Here is a 15283-nt window from a genome sequence, read left to right as displayed (position 1 = left end):
TTGAAGGGGCATACCTAGCCATTCCTTTGTCCGCTTAGGCATTTTCTTTCTCCTTTTCCTTTCAACTATTGGTGTCTTATTATCTTCCCACCAATTCTATTCTAGTCGCACCACGAAGAGGGGCAAAATGCAAACACCTAAATTTGACTAATAATTTAATCAATTTTTAATTCCCTTAACCAATGAATTAATTAAAAATATTAATTAATTAGCCCATTCCTTCAATTAATTAATCTAATTAATTAATTCCCCCCTTTCAATCCCCTTTGATTAATTAATTTAATTAATTAATCCCCTCTTCCAAATCTATGAATTAATTAAATGAATTAATTAATTCCTCCTTTTTCTCCCTTTTATTTGAATTATTTAAATTCAAATAACCTATTTAGAGCACATGGCTCCTAACTTTAACCACCTAACTAACCCTCCCTCTAACTAACCCTTCATCTAACCCCCAACCTTTCCCTTGGGTTCTAACCAACCCTATCCTCTCAACCAACCTTATCCTTCCAAACCACCCCCAAACTAACCTTATCCTAAACTTATCCTAACCTCCCCTCACATGTATGTGCACACACATATTCCCCTAATTTCCTTAATATTAGGAAATTGATCCTATTTTGGGTGGCTCCCTCCCAAAATGGACATGTGTCCTTGAAGGACACATGTCAAACCCCTTTTGACATGTGTCCCTCTTGAGGACACTTGTCAAATCTCTTTTACATGTGTTCCTTTTGAGGACACTTGTCAATCCTCCTTGAGCCACTTGTCCTCTTTGTGCACAAGTGTTGCCTTCTCCCATCCCCTTTCTTCCCTTCCAATTCCTATTTAATCTCCCTCCATTTTAGAGAAAATCCTCCACTTTCATTCATTTGTAATTTCATAATACAACATTTTATCCACACTTATCATATCCATACTATCATAATTTCCAATTTCATCTCCATATCTATTCATCCTATCATAGCATCCTAAACCCAATCAACATATCAACATCATGGAGCATAATTGAGCATGAGCTAGCGTCATGAGCACACATCCAAATCGAGGTTTTATCCACACTTATCATATCCATACTATCACAATTCTCAATTTCATCTCCATATCCATTCATCCTATCATAGCATCGTAAACCCAATCAACATATCAACATCATGGAGCACATTTGAGCACGAGCTAGCATCATGAGCACACATCCAAATCGGGGATAATCAAATCAAAGTTGAAGTATGGGGTTTGTGTTTACTTGATTATTGATTCTTTATCTCAATTCCTTCTTTTTAAACATCCCAATCTTGAGGTGTTTGAGTTAATGGCTTGCTTGAGTGTTTAGTTTATTCGATCAATTTAGTATAGCACACATATTTACCTCACACAATTTTATTCAAGGATAATTCCTAAATCAAGGTTTGACTTAGGGAAACCCCTATTTCCAACCTATTTACCTTCTCTAGTGTGTGTAGGAATAGGTACAGAGCTGAGATCTTCGGAATTGGCCTTATTTGCAGTGACAAATGGATCTCCATTTGGAGCGGAAAAGGTGTGGAGAACTAGGGAGACTATCGCTATGGTCTCGACAAATTAGGAGCCCCTTTTGGGAATAGGTCCAAATACTCTCATAATCCTTAGATCCAGGATTGTGGCTCAATCCAACAACTACAACCCACTGTTCATGCATAATTATTTCAATTTTATCTTGTTTGTCCTAATTTCAGCATCTTCAATAATTCAATTCAACTCAAGGGAAAGAAGAGGCTCATTCAAGATCCATGGAATTAGATCAGAATTTAGATCTATCTAATTCCTATCTTTCCCTAATGTAATTGTCCGTAAGTAAAAATTAACGATTTTCATCATTCTTGTGGGTATGTGCAGGATCATGGCGGGCCAAAACAAGCCCTTAAGTAGAAAATTGAATGTAGTTAGGCAACTTGATGTAAAACTTTGAATAAGTTATGAACATTATTTTAAAAATATGTAAGAACATAATTTATAGAAAATTGAATGTAGTTTCTAAGCTACTAGTTGTTTTTTGAAAAAATAAATCTATTTGACAAAAAAAGAAATTTCATTGTAGTAGTACTAAAATTTCAGGAAAAAGATAAGAAGTAGGTGTATTCTTGACCACCCTAACCACAATCAAATCGTAATATGTTTTTATAAAATTTTAAATATAAGTAGTAGAATCATGTCCAAATGTGACACATATTTTTTTTGTAATTTTTTTGAAGTAAATAATTAATTATGAATTTTTTACTATTACTTTTTAGAAATATAAAAACTCGTATGTCTGACCACCTTAACTTGGTCAAAACTTTATGAAATTCAACTTTTTTATATATCCTATAGTAGGTGAATCATAGAATGTGATGCATGTTTCAGATTCAAAAAATGTGATACCGTTTGAAAGTTATAGATGTTTTTCTTGATCAGCCTATAAATCAGGACTTTAGTCACAATTCAATTAGAAAATGAATAATAATTATTTATTAAAGTCAAAATAAGGAAAACCTTATATTGTTGGAAAGATAAGAATGTCCTTAAAAATCCCTTTTCGTTTCATCAATTTTGGCTAAAAAAAAAGTTGCCAGCCATGAGAGCAAAGTCTGGAAAAGCAAGGAACACTCAAAAATATGTTTTTTTTTGTTGACTTTCCAGGTTTGGCATTTCCTAGCCAAATACCAAGGTTTTTGATTTTTGTCAGAGATATTGGATATTTGATACAAATTGGGTATTAGATTAAATCCGACATTCGATTTTATTATTTTTTATTATAAATATAATTAATAATATTCAATATATTATTATATATTATATAATATTAATATATTAATATATTATTAATATATTAATATATTATAATATTAATATATAATATATAATATGTATTAAAATATTATGATATAATAGTATGTATACAAAAATACATTAATAATATATATTATCAATATTTTTATTAATATATTAATAATAAAAGATATCAGATATTGGATAATATTTGATATTCGATACCCTGTTTAGGAGAGAGGGAGAGAGAGAGAGAGAGAGAGAGAGAGAGAGAGAGAGAGAGAGAGAGAGAGAGAGAGAGAGAGAGGTTTGGCAAGGGATAAGGGGAAAGGGAGAGGGAGAGATAGGGAGAGAAGGGGAAAGAGATCTAGAGAGAGAGGGAGAGGGAGAGAGAAATATCTAATACCTTGTTTAGGATAGGGAGAGAAGGCGATATGGAGAGAGAGAGAGAGAGAGAGAGAGAGAGAGAGAGAGAGAGAGAGAGAGAGAGAGAGAGAGAGAGAGAGACTTGGGAAGAGTGAGATTATAGAGAGAGATAAGGGTAAAGGGAGAGGGAGAGAATAGTAAAGAGACCTAGAGAGAGATTCAATACCTTGTATAGGAGAGAGAGAGAGAGGGTTGGTTGGCAAGGGATAAGAGGAAAGTGGTCAAGATAGGGAGAGAAGGGGAAAGGGAGAGGGATATATAGGGAGAGAAGGGTAAATGTATCTAGAGAGAGAGGGAGAGAGAAATATCTAATACCTTTTTTAGGATAGGGAGAGAGAGAGAGAGAGATAGAGAGAGAGAGAGAGTGAGATTATAGAGAGAGATAACGGTAAAGGGAGAGGGAGAGAATAGTAAAGAGACCTAGAGAGAGATTTGATACCTTGTATAGGAGAGAGAGAGAGAGAGAGAGAGAGAGAGAGAGAGAGAGAGAGAGATATAGAGAGGCTTTGGGAGTGTGAGAGTGAGAGAGGGATATCCAATATCTTGTTTAGGATAGGGAGAGAGAGAGAGAGAGAGAGAGAGAGAGAGAGAGAGAGAGAGAGAGAGAGAGGTCTCTCTCTCTCTCTCTCTCCCTATTATGTTCATGGAGTGGACTTATCATTCTCCCCAAACTTATACATGTTGAAGACCATAGTATAAAATATTTCCCTGAAACTTTTCCTCTAGAGAATTTTGTGTGGAATCTTATTCCAAGCTTAAAAGAAAGCATGTATTCTCACCAACAAGATGCATTTGAATTTTTGTGGAGAAATATTGGAGCAGGTTTGATTCCAGAAAACATGAAACTTCCCAAGCCTAGAAGAAAAAATTAATTAAATTTAGGGATTTGACAATGCTATGTGAGTGGCATAGAAGAAAAAGTGTGCTTGTTATTAGCTACAATATTTTTGTATGCCTAACTCATGAGAAAAATGTTAACCGATATAAAAAGGCTAAGCATATTGGAAATTTTATTTTAAAGAGCCCACCTACTTATTTTTTATGGTCACTAAAATCCCTTTCCCCTTCTCTCTCTCTCTCTTACTCCCACTCTCCCTCTCCCTCTCCTTCTCCATCTCCCTCTCCCTATTCCTTTCCCCTACTCTCTCTCTCCCCCTCCCCCTATCCTTTTATTCATCTCTCTCTCTCTCTCTCTCTCTCTCTCTCTCTCTCTCCATCTTGATGGACTTGAAAAGAATTGAGAGAGTGGGGGGGGGGTGAATTAGTGACACCAAAAATAAAACTACTTCAAACACTAACCGGTAGATGAACTTAACAAAGCTTTTAAACACAATGCATGCAATCCAAAATGATATAACAACATCCACAAAAGTAAAGCATCCACCATAACACAAGTGTTTGTACGTGGAAATCCCAAATACGTAAAAAACATAGTGAGATGGAACTCACAAGTTAACTATCTGCAGTAATAGATAACTGACCGGTTAAGGTCTACAAAGTGCTCTGCTAGGAGCGAATCTTGTTAGAGATCCCAAAGTTTGATTATAAGCTTATACCTTGTTAAAGGTAGTTCCCTGTCAGGAGTAACCTCGGTGGAGGATTTCTGAATCCAAACTAATGGATCACCCTATTAGAGGATTTATACATTGAAGCTTGTTAGAGCTTACCCAGTTAGGGGATTTGATTATGCTATAATTGTTAGAAAACAACAAGAATTGTTTGATCTATTCTGAGTAGCACAATACTTGCTTGATCATATCCTTCTAAACATATTCAACACTGCTCTTCTGCATACTCTGCAACTTAACTCTTTTTACCTTCGCACATAACATAACACTTTAACTATATCAAATAATTCATTGCAATGTCAATATATAGACCTTATGATTTTATGTTGGCCTTAAGAAATCATAACACAATTTCCTAGGTGCAGTGTATCTGGACAAGCGATCATAACTCATCACAAAAATTACCGCCAAGCAGTCGGTGCTAGAAACTAATCACAAAATGTGGTAACTCATCACAAAATTACCAAATACTGGTTGGATCAATCAAATACCGGTTTGAGTAAAATATATGAACTATTGTCCTTGAATCTCTGCTTGATCTCCATCTTGACCTTCATCTTTATGTCGACTTAGTATAACCATAGATTGTCTCTTATGCACATACTGGTTAACACAAGGTACCGATTAGAGATTAACCACTAAGTATACCGGTTGACAGTGTAAATAATTGAAGTTACACCAGTAGTCAATATAATCATATGTGTGTGTGTGAGTGTTTCATCAATGACAATATATAATGAATACATTACAATCTTCATCATGCCAACAATCTCCCCCTTTGGCATTGATGGCAACACTTAGAAAATTTTACAGTAATACCGCTAAGTGTGCATACACAACAAATTTACACATATACTCATACTCCCCCTTAATGCATACATTATACAATTTTTTCAAAAACACACACACATATTTCTACTCCCCCTTTGACAACAATGCCAAATTGAAATATATATATATATATATACACCTAAAATTGTCCAGTCTAATTAAATAAATATTTTATTTATTTAATTATCTAAGCTTAATTCTTCTATTAATTAAATAAATCTTTATTTATTTAATTAATTCATTAACCTTTTCTACCCATGACACATGTCATTCATCTCTTAATTCATACACTACCTACCACTCTTATTATTTTATTATTTCTTCTACCTACCCTCTAATCATAGCCGACCTCCTTTTACACCTCTCAATCTTATCCCTCCATTTCATATAGTGCCTTCTATATAAGGAGATACTTCCTTCATTATCAAACCCTAACTACCTAGCTAATCACTTGATCAATTTGACTACTTGACATATGCGATCCTACTTGCAACCACGTTCCGTTCTTTGTTGAGCTCTTGTGCACATAAAATCTGAGAGCAAATATATCAAGCAAGATCAATGGAGATAGGAAGAATGGAGATCCAAACCCTATTGGACATGTGATGGTATAATCTTTGTGATTTCATTTGATTTGCATTGTCTTAGGTAATCTTCATATGTTATGGTGGATCTTTGTTGTTGTTAGGCTAGGGTTTTGTGGTTGAATTCATTTAGCCTTTCGATATCGTTATTATTGTTTTATCCATTTTCACCATATACATTTTGGCATGCCCGGTGGGACTCTTGTCCCTTTTTGCATTTAACATCCTTGTTGCAGATTTTGTGTTTTGAAGTTACAAATCTAACATTTTTGACAACATTTTGATATTTTTGCGTCTGCGTACTTTCAGATCGCGTTTTTGATTTTCTGGTGCATCTGTGACATCTGGAATCGCGTCTATGTTCTCGACAGTATTTTATTTTGCAGATTCTGGAAACCGCATTTGTGTTCCTCAGTTGCGTCTGTGGTGTTTTTAGATGCGTCTGTGTCCAGAAGTCGCGTCTGGGTTCTGGAGCCGCATCTGTGTCTCATAGAAGCACATCTGCGTCAAGGAGTCGTGTCTGTGTCGAAGGTAACCGCATCTGTGTGCATCGGTTTCATTTTTTTTGAGTTTATTGATTTAGTTTTGGGTCTTGCATTTAATGTTTCAAATCTGGTTTATTTTGAGCTAACATTTTCAGATCTAGCTAACGAAATTGGTGCAGCTTGTCTTGAAAGCAAAATCGTTTTGTTGAAGGCCCCTATTTTCACAAAGTCTTTTGGATTTAAAATTTACCTAACTTATGTGCTTGCAGGAAGGGGTGATTATTTCAAACAATCCAAACTACTAACAAATCTTTGTTGCAGGTCCTTGGCAAGGGTTTTTAGATTTTTATTGTGTGCTTTGTTTTCATAGACTAGCAAACACTTCAATTGGTGCACTAAAATTGAATCATTGTCATTTGTGTCTTGAGCAATAGGCTCTTTTTGTTTAATCTTTAGAGGGCCTGTCTTCTCGTGTGGTCATTAGGACTACTAGTGAGAAGAGAACGACCCAAGTGGTAGCAAAAGAAAAGCCATCTTCTTCCAAACCACTATAAATAACTGTATTCATGGTGAAAACTATGAATAAAGTGTGCTGATTAGTTCATACCGACACTATGTCTCCCTATAAACCTGTTTGATCAAATTTATTTGATCAGTTGTAGGGCGTAACCCCTACCGGCTGGGAGCCTTCTGTATTTACAGAGCTGAAAGTGCCGCATGTATGGCCACACAAGCGGATGCCCTTACTAGCACCTTTTTGTTTTAGAAGCCCAAATCCTTCTAGTTGTTGGGGCAAGAGGTCAGACCTCTGGTAGTAGTCCACACACATACAGTTCTTAGTAGAGATACAAAGTTCACCACGGGGAGTTTTCGTGGGGATTGATGCTTGGCTGACCCGAGAAGTGAGTGCCGAGGGTGGAGCCAATGAGGTCAAGCATCTAAGTATCTTTGGGGGTAAAACCCCATGTGTAGCCTCGGGGGTAAAACCCCATGTGGGATCAACAACTATTGTCTTGGCCAGCCATAAGAATTGTGCTTGACTTATTTTAAACATTCAAAACATTCAAGACCAAACATCAAAACATTGTGTCTTTTGTGTTTTCAAGTGTATGCAAAACATTTTTACATCAAACAACACACTTTTCTTGGAGTCATTTTGAGTCTAGACACTTGCAAACATTGGGTCTTCATCAACATTGTGTCCTCTTGTCATGAAAAACAGTCAAACAGTTAGATTTGGTCACAACAAAACAACTTCACAGATTAAAAAAAATTGCACACATTTTGCAGAAACGCGTCTGTGTCTGACATAATAGTGTCTGTGTTGTATAACCGCGTCTGTGAAGGGCAGAAACGTGTTTGTGTTTCCAGAATCAACAGTGTACTTTACAAAAATATCAGAAGCGCGTCTGTGTTAAACAGAACCACGTCCGTGTCAGGAAATCACGTCTGTACAGTATATAGGCGCGTCTGTGTTCAGAATTGAAAAAACTTTTATAGTCCAGCAAACAAACACAGTCAGTTTCAGAATTCTTGAGCTTCCTAGGTCATTTCTCTAGGGTTTCATTTAGCATTCAACCTGTCTTTGGGTCTCACACAGTCCATCATTGCTTCACACCTTACATTACATTCACATTTGTCTAAACTTGAGTCAAAAGGTCACTTGCTTGTCCTCATCATACTTTGTCAACACACTACATACAACAACACTTTGCTAAGTGGTCCCTCATCAAGGTCTATCACCTTTGGGTCTCATTTGGTTTTACTTAGAGTCAAGGTCAACTTACCTCATCAAGAGAAACTATCCTCTCTTTGGAAGTCACACCTACTCTACTACATACATACTTGGTCTTACACTTTGGACGTTGCAAATACATCTCAGATTCATTTACATTCCATTCACTTCTTGGTCTTCCGTACTTTTTCCATTTTCATCTAGTCTAACACATCTTGGTCAATACCTAGTTCATGGTTGAAACCCGTCTTCAAAAATCTAGGAGAGAAACTAAAGAGGCTCAAGAGTCTGCAAACATGAGTGTCTATGAGTATGACAATGATGTCTTTTTCAATACTGATCATAACACATTACCTGACATGGATGCCTATAGAAACATTCCAAATGCTGAGCATATGGACACTACAAACAACAATGATACACACAATGACAATATGGACAACTTTTTTGTACATTCAGCAGATGTGGAAGAATCCATTATGGACCCCCACTTCAATCGATTGATTGAGGAAATAATGAGGAGAGATAGACAATACTTCTTAAAAATGATGGCACAAAGTGGAGCCAAGATCCGTCATGATTTTGACATGTCTCAAAGGAGACCTAATAGTGGAGGCAATAGAGGACCATATATGGTACCCGAATCACCATCATCTTTGTTTCAAAAACCAGAGGTCCCGCATACACATGGTCAAGCATATGATACTCACCTTCACAGACCATTATGGAAGTCTTATGCAGAAAGATATGCTCAATCACATACCAATGCTAAGGATCAACCACTAAAGCAATTGGATATTCAAAGGTATGCTCAAAATTTGGACACAAGGAAACCCCATGTCAAATTTGGGGGCAACACATTAGAACATGACATGCCTATAGAGTATGGTATACATGGACAAAATAGATATGGCGTTCCTCAACATGAATCTATACCAAGTGGTCCATATATGCAACATCACTATAGACCTCCTCCATATGAACATGTGTATGATCAATATCATCCATATATGCAACATGCTTCTCCTCCAATTGGTGCCTCAAGCATGGGGTATGGTCCAAGAAGTCGATCTCCACCTAAGAGCAATTTGGAGCAACAAATCAGGGACTTACAAAAGAAAATGGAGGACATAAATGCACCAAAGCCAACATACACAATGAGAGACATATGTCCTTATCCATTTAACAAGAGCATTCCAATGCCTCCTTTTCCTACACACTTTGTGACGCCTAAATTTGATAAGTATAGAGGAAAAGGGGATCCCAAGGCACACATAAGACAGTTTTTCACAGCTTGTATTGAGGTTGCAGCAGAAGAGACATATTTGATGAGATTATTCCCTCAGAGCCTAGGTGATCAAGCTATGGAATGGTTCTCCCAACTTCCACCTAGAATTAAGTCATGGGGTGACTTAGCAGAGGCATTTATCCAGCATTTCTCCTACAACATAGAGACAGACATATCAGTCACTACTTTGTGCAACACCAAGCAAAAAGATTCATCATTTTTACAAAGATGGAGAAATCTAGCTAGCAAATGCTCTTGTGAAATTCCACAAAAACAAATGGTAGAGACGTTCACACAAAATGTTAACAAAGACATTGGATATGATCTATGGAAAGCTTGTTTGTCCACCTTCAAGGACGTCATTGAAAAAGGCTTAGCAACAAAGAAGGTCCTAATTGAACAAGGAGTCATTAAGATATTCAAGGAAAACAAAGATGACTTTAAAGGAAAAGATAAGCCAATATTTTGGAACAAAAACAAGAACACAGTCAATGATGGTGTTGTTGATGCCAATACAGTGTGACCCAAATTCATTTTTTCGGGATCAAGTTCTACAAACAATCAAGTGAATACTCAAACAGCTTCTAGATCATGAAGGAAGTACACTCCATTGGGAGAACCACTTGAATCAGTTTTCAAGAAGCTAGTGGCAAACAAGGTAATCACAGTTCCAAATTTTCCTCCATATGAACCAAAGGTTAAACCAAATTGGTGGAATGATGATGAATATTGTGAATTTCATAAGAACAAGGGTCATAAGACAGGAAATTGTCATCGACTGAAGAACATCATACAAGATCTCATTGATAGAGGTGACATTGAGATTGAGGGACACTCATCCAATCAAGAACATGAGATGTTTAAGGAACCATTCCCAAAACATGACAAGGGAAAAGCTAAAGCCACAGATGACCAAACCAACTATACCAGAGCAACCTATAACTATGATTCAACTATCAATCACATTTCGATGGACAATTACGTCTCTACCATTATCATCAAGGACAAAAACCCTAAGAATTCTAGCCGGAGACCCAAGATTGTCCTAAAAGGTGTTGGATCTTCTTCCGAACCAACCTCTGAATGTCATGTTACAACCCGCTGAGGTAAATTCACTTTGCAAGGTGCTCCAGCTAAAAACACCGCTTCCTTATCAACCAAACCTGAGTATGATGTTGTAGAACAATTAGGGAAGACACCCGCGCTCATCTCCATCCTTGAGCTCTTACGCATATCCCCCACACATAAAGCTATCCTGGACAAAATCTTGAGAGACACTACTATTCCTACTGATCTGAATGTGGACCAGTTTCAAGCCATGGTGGGATACCTTTCCGTTCCACATTCCCTTACATTCACAGAAGCCGATGATGCCTCTGTAAGTTAGCCACATAATGCACCACTACACATCGAAGCCTTCATACACAAACATAGAATCAAACGAGTCCTGATAGATGGAGGAGTAGGTCTAAACATTTGTACATTGAGCACTATTAAACAATTGGGATATTCTGACAAAGCTGTGATTTCTACAAACAAAATTACTATCAAAGCATATGATGATGAAGAGCATTCATCCAAAGGCACTGTCACCTTACCTCTTAGAGTTGGGCCAGTTACAAAGGATGTGGTTTGTCAAGTCCTTGATCTCGATCTCACATACAATATATTGCTAGGATGCCCATGGATTCATGAGATGAGCGCAGTACCATCAACATATCATTGATGCATCAAGTTTCCACACAATGGAGTTAAAGTGACCGTCAAAGCTAACCCAAATCCATTTATATATTGCAACAATCTATGACCTAGATTAGCAATAATAATTCCAGTTAATAGAGAATCTATTCCTTCATCAGCATATGTGGATCCAGAATCATTAAAAGCTTCTACATCCAAACAATCAGAGCTCAAAGAAAAGTTCAAGTTTAAAGACATGGGATGTGGTGAGTATATCTTTCATGTTGATCAACTCCCACTATCTCCTAAGGTATTCAGTCAACAAGAACAACCTACATAGAATTTGCAATGCCAAGGAATTGGGTATGAACCACCTAGTGTTGTGGCTACTAAGTCTGAATGCAAATCTCCTCTAGTGGTGCAAGCATCTCTTGATGTCAAGTCCTAAGAGTGGTTCCATCAAAGAATCTATTGAGCATATTGCTAGCCCTATTGATAACTCACAGAGATTTACCATTTCATCCACTCATTCCATTTCCACTCCACTTCCAAACTTGGATCAACAAGAATCACAAAAGCCCTTACTCATTGGGGATCACAAATCAAGCTTTGAAAAGAAAAATCTAAAAGTCAAAAATAAAGAAAAGTCCTTTAGTCCAAATCAAAATCAAAAGCTATTGGACTCTGCAAAAATCAAAGTCAAGGATAAAAATCCTATGAAGCAAAAAGAGCAAGAGATGATCTCCCCTAATATCAAAATAACTGGGGGCAAAAGTTCTAAAATTTCAAGTCATAAAGCATACTTGTTGATCCTAAGTCTCCATCATGCTATCATACTTTCACTTCTTTTTTCAATCATAAGCCTTCATAACTCATCCACTTGTTCCACACATCATTTCCCTTCTGGCGATACATCATGGACCTTTAATGGAGCTTCCTTGAGGGACTTTGTTATCAGGGATGCCCAAACTTCTTTAGGTGACACGCATACGGGCTTGTGTAGTCCACATGCTAGTAATTCTATCTCAGTTACTTCGTCAAGGAAGATAGTCACTCAAGCTACACATCATTCAGTCAAGGAACAATGCAGTTACAATCACAAAGTCAAGCCTCGCACATTTGAGGTAGGGGACTTAGTTTTCAGAGAAAATCCCAAAAATCAGCAAGACAGAGAGAAGAAGGGCAAGTTCGAACCAAATTGGCTTGGTCCTTACATCATTACAGCAGCATATGGATCTGGGGCATATCAGCTCTCAACTATAGAAGGTGAACCTTTGGAGGATCCTATCAACAAAATGCACATTTGCAGGTTTTACACATAGCTCTTCAGAGTATCCTAATTCAAAAAAATACAAAAAAATTCAAAATTTTCAAAAATACAAAAAAAATTATAAAACAAAAAAATCGTTACTTGGTGAAAACCTGACAAACAGGCGCCTTGTGACACACACACACACAAAAAAACATTGAAAAATTGAAAAAAGTAAAGAGAAATAATTTCTTCCAACGGTGAAAACCACTTCGGTGGCACCCTAGGCAAGTACCATGGTGAAAACTGGGTCACCAACGCCATGCGTAGAGACATTGCTCCTCCCTCCTTCAGGATTCACTTTCATCCTTTCACTTTTCCCACACTCACAACCTATTCGTTCATAATAAACTTACCCATTCCCATCATGGCTTGTTATTGATCTACCCAAGATTGGTTAGCCATTCATAATAAACCTCCCTTTTCACCTCCCTTTCCATCCATAATAAATCAGATCCTGTCTATGGCTAAGGAAAATCCTATGTCTAGTGATGGGTGTGGAACTGAGAACATCACATGTTTTGAGGAGTACAGTTTCTTCCAGCTTTCTTCAGTCTATCCGTGCACAATCCGCAATAAAGCAACATTTGCATCGCAGATCCGCAATAAAGTTCCGTCTTCTTCGCAATAAAGTATCGGTTTCATGGATTCAGTCAGTTTCAAATGAGACACATCAACAACAATGGGCTTCAACAAAATCAAATCTTTCAACAGACTCAAACAACATATGGTTCAGTGCTATCTATCCTTTCTGTGAAAGTAAACATTATGACCACAATCAGATAAGATTTATACAAGTGACAAGAGACACTAAATTTGAGGACTGCAGTGGATGTTGGTGTTGAGTCTTGGTTTTCTTTTGATTTTATCTTTTGGGTGACATGTCTTTTAGCTTTTCCAGGATGTCTCTGACTAGAGATTCTATCTCCAGGATGTCTTTGACTAGAAAGACGAGGATGGGGTATCGTCACCTATTTGTATTTGCTGTCTGTGGATTGTCTTTTAGTAATGCTATGGCTTGTCCAAGGATATGAGGACACTGTGAGTCTAGTATGAACTGGGGCATTCCTTGTTTGTGACTGTCTTGTCTCCATGCAAATGAGTACAATGACTTTCTGGGTCAAACATATGCCTTGATTGTCATAACCTATTTTGCCATAATAAAGCTCAATGATGATAACGCACAAGAAGCTCTTTCACTTTCATATCCTCTGTCTTTCATCCCCCTTTCTTGATTGACTTCCATCATCCTTCTCAAGTCTGCGTAGCCTGCTATCACATGACTAAGTATAATGACACACCAAAAACATCTACATTTCATGTAGTTGCACCTGCATTACCGCATATAAGCATTTCATACATACATATAGATATCACAACTACATCACATCCTGCACACAACACCTGATAGCACAATTTACATTTGCATTATCATATTCATCTGCATTACATACATTCACATTTACATTTGCATACACATATAAAACATAAAAGAACACAAAGATATTGCATTTCATCAGGTACATATTTGCATCCATATCATAAGCATCACATAGAAACATCATAGAAACACATAGAAGCATCACATAGGTACACATGCATATAGCTGCCGCAAAGAAGAATCATCTCATATATATATATAAAGTGTCATGATACAATGATGTCAAAATCATATGGCTACAATCACCCGCAGGTGTCTACATCATCATACAAAAATGATACAATACTGATACATAGGGAGCCCTCTACGGCTATGATGAACTCCCTCCCTCGGAGCCGCCTAGCCTCGACAGAATCTGAGCCCCCGAAGGGTCCACCCTAGGATCATCCCTCCTATCCCCTCTATCTGGTGGTGGTGGAGGACCCATAACCCCACCACTAGACGCCTTTCTCCTCCAGCTCCCTCCCGTAGCTATCGCTGTCCATGATGGTCTATGGAAGCTCCTCGCCCGCTGATCAACTGGCACCACACCATAATACAGATCCTGCCAGTAGCCAATCTCCTCTCCTGCCCGCAAGACGTAGGCATATCCAGTCCCTGTGTCCTCTGCCGCCTGCCTCCCAACCCTCAGTGCTGTCTCAGCCTTTATGTAGCATTGAATGGCCTGGTCCCGCTCCCGCTCAGTATCTCTGAGCCACCTCCTAAGTCTATCCCTCTCCCTCTCCAGGTCCTGGATCTCATCTGCCTATCCCTGGCAGATCTCCCACAACTCAGTCAGCTCATCCTCCTCTACCTCAGCCCCCTGTGGCTCCCCCTATATGGGTACCTGCCCCTGTGCCTGTGCCTATAATGGTGGCGGTACCTATACCTGTCCTTGTACCTGTCCCTGTCCCTGCACCTATCTGGGACCCTGTGCTGCTGGCACCTGTAGCGGTAACCACCACGACCCCTCACCACCCGAGCCTACCTGTCCTCTCCAACCTCCCTCCGCGGCACCACCCTCCTCTCTCCAATTGCCATTCTCCTCCTCCATCGGCCTCTACCCCCATCATCTCCATCATCATCACCATCCCCACCACCATCTCCATCTAGTAGCTCTCCTGGATCCGTCAGGCGTGGGAATGGATGCTCGGCCCAGTATGCTGTGTA

Source organism: Cryptomeria japonica, chromosome 2 (assembly GCF_030272615.1).
Source record: "Cryptomeria japonica chromosome 2, Sugi_1.0, whole genome shotgun sequence".
Taxonomy (NCBI): Eukaryota; Viridiplantae; Streptophyta; class Pinopsida; order Cupressales; family Cupressaceae; genus Cryptomeria; species Cryptomeria japonica.
This window is presented reverse-complemented; position numbering follows the sequence as displayed.